The 7,817-nt window shown below is 35.4% G+C and overlaps 1 pseudogene; it reads left to right on the top strand.

Moving 5' to 3' along the window:
- Positions 1-886: 886 nt before the first annotated feature.
- LOC125112965 (Y-box-binding protein 1-like) lies at positions 887-7,431 on the top strand (annotated as a pseudogene).
- The last annotated feature ends 386 nt before the right edge of the window (positions 7,432-7,817 follow it).

Raw genomic sequence — 7,817 nt, forward strand, 5'->3', positions numbered from 1 at the left:
ATTATTTCTGTTTTCAGCATGTTATACATTATTTTCATAGTGTTGATTTGAAAGTTCACAGAGACTAAGTTGTTACAAAGAAGAAGCACACATATCCATATTCAAGAGGTGTTAGATGAAGACAACTGTCCAGATTTCAGCTATGAAACTATATGTACATATGGGGCAGAAGCAACAGTTCATCTAAAACTTGTGAATCCTGTAGTTCCCATCGTGGAGCAGCAGAGATGAATCCAACTTGGAATAATGATGTTGCAGGTTCAACCCCTGAATTTGCTCAGTGGGTTAAGGATCCAGCATTTTCATGAACTGTGGTGCAGGTCACAGACACAACTCAGATCTGGCATTGCTGTGGCTCTGGCATAGGTCAGCAGCTGTAGCTCTGATTGGACCCCTAGCCTGGGAACCTCCATATGCCATGGGTGCAGCCCTAAAAATACACAAAGACAAAAATAAATAAATAAATAAATAAATAAATAATTAAATAAATGAAACTTGTGAATCCTGAGGATTTTCTGTGAGTTAAAAAAGGAAAGTTAAAGAGTAATTTCTTTTAACATTTACAATATTTCAGATTCCATATTAAAGTACAAAAGGCATTTCAAACTTGATTCATTACTACACAGTTCTATCAAAGAAAATATGATTGTAGGAAATGCTGTAACTCTCTCTTTAAAATGGTCAGAACCTAATGGCTGATAGGTGGTATTAGTAAATAATAATTTAATGTGTCTGAGACTACATGACCATATTTTTTGGGGGGGTTGTTTATCTCATCCTGACACATTTAATCATGTGTTATTCACTTATTTAATTCAGTGTAAAGTGTACTATGTGGACTGTGATTATAATTATTTGTTGTATAAATCAATCTTTTCAGACCAGCATGCATCATGCTTCTACATTTGACGGACTAACCATTGTCTTCAGAGACCATCACCTACTTTATTCCTCTTTTTCTATCTGCTCTTTATGTAAGGTCGTCTCTCATTTTTGGTCCTCTCTCTAAATGTTTCCTTATTCTTCAAATAGGGTAGTGCATTTGAAAAGCATACTGAACCTGAGGTACATAAAATAGCCAGAAAAACTAAGAACAACAGAACTTGCAGCCAAGAATATAGTGCGTCCACATTTACTGAAAACACTTTTAGCCTCAACTTATTATTTGTTAAATGGAACAATATTTTATTACTATTAAATGAAATTATTAATGTAAAACTATTTGCAAATTAAGAAATAATTTTTCAAATCCTATCTATACATACTTACCTTCAAAATTCAATCTCAGATACAAAGATTTCCACAAATCCTGCAGCATATTTGCTGGTTTCTGAATTTTGGGAGCATTTACATCTTCTATTTATAAAACTCAGAAAGAAAAACATGAAATAATTCAGGAAAATGTAGCCACATTTGTTTTTACTCAAATAACTTGTGCTTATTTTTCTGGTCTTTCCACATTTTTCCTTTTTTTTTTTTGGTCTTTGTCTAGGGCTGCACTTATGGCATATGGATATTCCCAGGCTAGTGGTCTAATCAGAGCTGTAGCTGCCAGCCTATGCCAGGGCCACATCAACACAAGATCCAAGCCACACCTGCAACCTACACCGCAGCTCATAGCAATGCCAGATCACTAACCCACTGAGTGAGGCCAGGGTTCAAACCCGCAACCTCATGGTTCCTAGTCAAATTTATTAACCACTGAGCCATGACAGGAACTACTGGTCTTTTCGCTTTAATAATGATTTTTTTTTTTGTGCACTAGCTACATCACAATGCATTTAATGCTATTTAGAGCAATTTCATAAAATCAAATTGAACATAAGTAATAACCTAAATGTTTTTAATGTCAGAAAACATTTTTCTTTAGGAGACACCTCTGAAGATAAACGTGAAAACACCTTATTATTTCTTTAACATTTTCAGAATTATTTACCATCAAACTTAATTTTAACCAAAAAATTATTCCCTTGGTATTAGAATGATGCAAACCCATTTTAATAAGATTAATCCAGCATCTTATTCTTTAGTTATATACAATTAAATTTTGATGAGATATCCCCAGATTTAATATGTATAAATATTAAATATATGGTTACTATATAGTCATTCCTTAAAATATTAGCACCTAAGATGATGATGAATATGAAGAAGGCAGTAATCTTCTACTGCCCCATTATATTACAAAATAATTTGTAATTTCTCATTTGATAATGTAATGCTGAGAATCATACTGTCAAAATCTGTCTGAATCAGAGTTTGAAATTAAATAAGAAGTATGTCAAAGGATTTCTCTTTTAAATTATCCAACATAAGTGTTCTTAAGTTGATGCAAAATATGTACAGATGTATGTAAAATTATATTGTTTTATTAGACAAAAATGATTCATGCTCACCAGTTTGCACTGACATTAAAGATAATGCTTACCTTTATGGACTGAGTTACAAGAGAGAAAATGAGAACTATTTTGACAATTAGATAATTCACATTTATTTGAAACAGAGGCTAACCAGTGTCTATAATATATTCTATTGTCTTAACAAACATGTTCTTTAAATAGGAAATATTCTTTACCCTGGATATTAGCTCCTTCCCCAAGCAATTTACTAAATGAATTAAAATTTTCTGCCTGCAACTCAAGGAGTTTAGTACAACAACATATCTGTCCATATAACTCCCTCTCTGAATTCTCTACCTCTCTTATTGAATTTTGTGTTTACTAAGAAATAGAAGACTTTCAAAATCAGAAATTTATGACTATATATTACCTGCAGCACAAACTAAGATGTTCTAAAAAGATGTTCTAAAAATTGTGCAGTATCTTAAATGATGTAGAAGTTTATTTCTCTGCCATTATAAATTCAGAAGTGGGGAATCTGGGGCTGTGGGGGCAGTAATGCCATCTTAAACACATATCATCCACCCCCGCATCCACACTAGCCTGGTAGTCCTCATAACCTCCCAGACTTTGGAAAGGGGGCCATGGATAAGGGAAGTGTTCACTTCTTTTTCAGTTGTACAAACTAAAAACAGCATGTAGGGTTTCAGTCCCTCACCTCAACTTTAATTACAAGATCACACCAAGCTTGAAGAGAGGTTAGGAATATTTCTTGGAGTACTGCGAAGTGACCAGACAAGACCTATGTCTATCCTCAACTCTCCTTACTTGTCACAGCTTAGAATTCCAAGTAGAACATTTGTTGAGTTCCCAGCCAGAGGTGTCCTCAGGTTAATTGTGGCTCTTCTCAGCTTAGTGAGTATGCAGTGATAGGATAATTTTTCTGTAATGCCTCCTACAAACAAACACACATAGACACACACAAAAGACAATGGAGAAGAATATTAGATTTAACCTTAGGAAGCAGGAATAGATTTATACTTGTATAAAGAATGGGTAGAGACATGGCTCAACCTATATTAGAAATATTATGTCCATGCTTTGAAAGCTATCACTAATAAAGACTTATCTCTTTATGTACCAATTTTTAATTATATCACTTTGCAATTTATTTTATTTTAATTCTAGACACTAAATATATATTTGTAGAACAGCCTTATTGTGGTTTTAATTTGCATTTTAATAATGGCTAATTGTGGTGAGCATCTATTATGCAACTATTTGACCTCTTTAAGTAAAAAAAATCTATTTAAGTGTTTGGTCCATTTGCTAATTAGGTTGTTTCTTCTCTCACTGTTGATTTTGAAACTCTCAGGAAAAAGCTGCCTTTAGGCAGAATTTTTTCCTCAGGAAAACCTCAGTTTTGATTATAAGAGCTTCCAAATGATTGGTTGAGGCCTACATTATACAGGGTGATCTCCTTTACTTAAAACTTATTAAAGAGTTCCCATCCTTGTGCAGTGGATGACTCTGACTAGGAACTGTAAGGTTGAGGTTCAATCTCTGGTCTCACTCACTGGGTTAAGGATCCAGCATTGCTGTGATCTGTGGTGTAGATCATAGACATGGCTTGGATCTGGTGTTGATGTGGCTGTGGTATAGACTGGCAGCTGTAGCTCTGATTATACCTGAGCCTGGGAATCTCCATATGCCCCAAGTGTGGCCCCAGAAAACCTAAAAAAAACCTTATTGATTTTAGGTGTTAATCACTTATACAGAATATCTCAAAACACTTCCTAGATTATTGTTTGATAGCTGGGCACCATAGCCTGGACATATTGACATAAAACTAGCTGTCAGAGTCCATCCTTTGTCAACTTGATAACCATACTAATCTCCTTAGCTGACTGATCTCCAAATAATAGCAACAACAAAGACATAAATCCACTTAACATGATACCAGCATTCAAAATGCAGCCAAAGAATTGTTATCATTTTGCCAAAAGAGATACAAAGTAATGGGGTAATGTTCTTTCTGTTTCTTGATACTTTGATATATTCATAATCAAATGAAGAAGAAATACTCAACAATGATAGATTACAGTCCTTATTTCCTCAAGTTTTTATTAGCAATAACTATAATTGATAACTCTCTCCTTCCAACCATCTAATCCTTATTCCCATTGCCCCCAGAAAGATCTTCAGGTGGTCATGGCTATGTGTTTGGTGTGAGATGCAAAACTTAATTCCTGAAGGGTCTGGGCCATTAATGCATCTGCCTCAATTGGCTTGTTATAGTTTTACATTGAATTTTATAACAGAACACACATATATACATATATGTACATATTGCATATTTTATGGTCTAGAATAATGAAAACAATATAGTGTTGGTGGAGGGGTAGCCACTATACCAATGGAATTTAAGACAGTTTAAAAATTGCCCCACACAAACATAAATATTTTTCGATGAAATTTCAAAACCATTCAGCTGAGAAACTATAGTCTCAAAAGCGCTGTTGAAAAATTTTACATGCAAAACAAACAAAAAAAAATATGTGAAGAACTCAACCTCTATATAAACCTCAAATTTTATACAAAAATTAACTCAATATTAATCCTGTAAGGTTGACATGATGATAATATTAGTGAAATAAAGTTGGTTATATGCTTTTACTATGTCTCAAGGGATTTAACCACATTTCTCTGTCTACATTTGTATATGTTTTAAATTTTACATATTTAGAAAATGAGCTACACTTCTGCTTTTTTTCTCTACAAACATTTAATTTGTCCCTTTAATCATCTACCATGCTTCACTTATAATTCACAATTCCCCGAAATCTCAGTAGTGACACTTATTTCCACAAACACTCAGATTTTATACATTCTTCCACTTATGGTCCATTCTGAATTTCATCACAAGAGCATTTTGTGTATAAGTAACAGATTAGGAATGAGTATAAAGATCAGGGGAGTGTCTAAATTGTAAATGTCAAGAGAATACCTGCAAATCATAGTCTATGCACTAATCAAAAGCACTACAGAATATGTAACTAAAGACATTTGATTATCAGAGTCTGCAAAAACAAATAAACAAAGCACAAGAAAGACAAAATGAGAGAATATAGAGTAAGATGTCACTACAAAGGCATGTTATGGCCAGAAATGTTTTTTTGGTTCATTTCCAAAATATTTGAATGCCAATTATAATGAGTTGGTTCAATTACCTAGTGATATGGAAGAGGACTAATTCCCATAAGACAAAAAACAAATACTTATAGGGCACTATTTGTTTTGAAGGAAAAAAAAAAAACAATTTAGAAAGTTATTGGCAACTCAAATTCAAATATTTTAAAGCTGAAAATCAAAAGAAAAACATATACAAAATCTGTGTAAATGAAAGAAATAATTTCATTCCAGTCTGTGAGGGTACACATGCACTTTTTCATCAGAAGTGTGATTTACATTTTAGATATTTTTAGCAAATTACATCTTTAATATCAAAGTTCAGAAAGTCCAAATATTTACAGTATATTAACAGAATAATATATTAAACTTAATAAGTTAAACTCTATTTCAGACAACATCTACATTTTTCTGTCAGAAAATGAGTGAGATAAATGATTACAAGAATTTGAAATGGATTGTTAGAACATAACAAAAGTTATTCACATTATTCAGGTAGTTTTGAAAAAAAAATCTTATACATTAAAACTTACTGGAGAAGGCAGTAATTGGCTATTTTAAAAATAAGTTTTGAGTTCCATCGGTAGTGGGAGAGGAGAGCAGGCCCCAGAGAGCACTGAGTAGCCCCACTGCTGCTGCTGGCCTAGTTACCATCACACGATGGAGGAGCTGCAGCTGCTGCAGCCAGCTCCAGTCACCATCACAGCAAGTATGGTCAGCTGATACTCAGCAGCTGTTTGCCACTCCCTTCCCACCCCAGGACACCCCCACCCTCAGGGAGAGGCAGCTGGGCCTGGGTGGCTTCACATCAGTGATGTCTGCTGTCAGGAACAAGAATTCATCTCAACAAAGGTTCAATGTAAGAAACATATATGGTTTCATCAACAGGAAAGACACCAAGGAAGATGTATTTGTACACAAGACTTCCATAAAGAATAACCCCAGGAGGTACCCTGGCAGTGTAGGAGATGGGGAGACTGTGGAGTTTGATGTTGTTGAAGGAGAAAAGGGTGTAGAGGCAGCAAATGTACAGGCCCTGGTGGAGTTCCAGGGCAAGGCAGCAAATATGCAGAAAACCATAACCATTATAGACACTATCCATGTTGCAGGCATCCTCCATGCAACTGCAAGAAGAATTGCCAGAATAGTAAGAGTGGGGGAGAGAATGGGGGATCACAGTGCTCTTCAAGGCTGGGCCCAACAGTGCTGGCCCTACTGGCTCTACCAGACCTACCACAGGCAAAAGTTCCCACCTTACTTACAGATGGGCAGTGACCACAGTATTCCAATCCTCCTGTGCAGGGAGAAGTGATGGAGGGTGCTGACAACCACGGTGCAGGAGAACAAGGGACAGAGTGGGACAGCATACATATCAGGGCTATAGACCATGATTCCACATGGGTCCTCCACACCAAAGATAACAGAGACAATGGCAATGAAGATGATAAGTGGACTTGGAGAATAGACTTGTGGTTGCCAAGGGGACGGGGAGGGAGTGGAGTGGATTGGGAGCTTGGGGCTAACAGATGCACACTACTGCCTTTGGAATGGATTAGCAATAGATCCTGCTGTGTAGCACTGGGAACTATGTCTAGTCACTTATGATGGAGCGTGATAATGTGAGAAAATAGAATGTGTACACATATGTGTAACTGGATCACCATGCTGTAGAGTAGAAAAAAATTGTATTGGGGAAATAATAATTAAAAAAAGAAGATAAGGAAAATTAAGGAGATGAGACCCAGGGTCAGCAGCCATTTCAACATCCATACCACTGCAACTTCAATTACAGGCACAGATGCCCAGAAACCCTAAACCACAAGATGACAAAGAGACAAAAGCAGAGGAACCACCAGATGAATATTCATCTTCTCTCAAGGCTGAGCAAGGTGGAGCTGAGTAAATGCCATCTTACTGTCTCTACCATCTTCCAGTTTAGCCACCAAGTAAGAAGAAATGAATATGAAATTTTGGCAATAAGAAATGAACAAAAGATTGGAGCCATAGAAATGAAGTGCTTGTTTTTTGCCTTTAACCACATAACTAGAACTATATGCATTATCTATGCAGCATGGAGTTTTTATTATTTTTACCTAAAGATGTCTCTTTTTGGTAATGGGAAACGTGTTTGTGTGTGTGTGTTTGCTGTTTTTTATTAAAGGTCTAGTTTTTCTAAAGACACCTTTAAAAGTTTTCAAATTGTTTCATATCTGGTTATGTTGAGATTTTTAAGAACCTCATTTTTAATTTGTAATAAAATTTATAGCTTGATTTTTTCAAAAAAGTCAA

The sequence above is a fragment of the Phacochoerus africanus genome, chromosome 12, assembly GCF_016906955.1.
Source record: "Phacochoerus africanus isolate WHEZ1 chromosome 12, ROS_Pafr_v1, whole genome shotgun sequence".
NCBI classification, from domain to species: domain Eukaryota; kingdom Metazoa; phylum Chordata; class Mammalia; order Artiodactyla; family Suidae; genus Phacochoerus; species Phacochoerus africanus.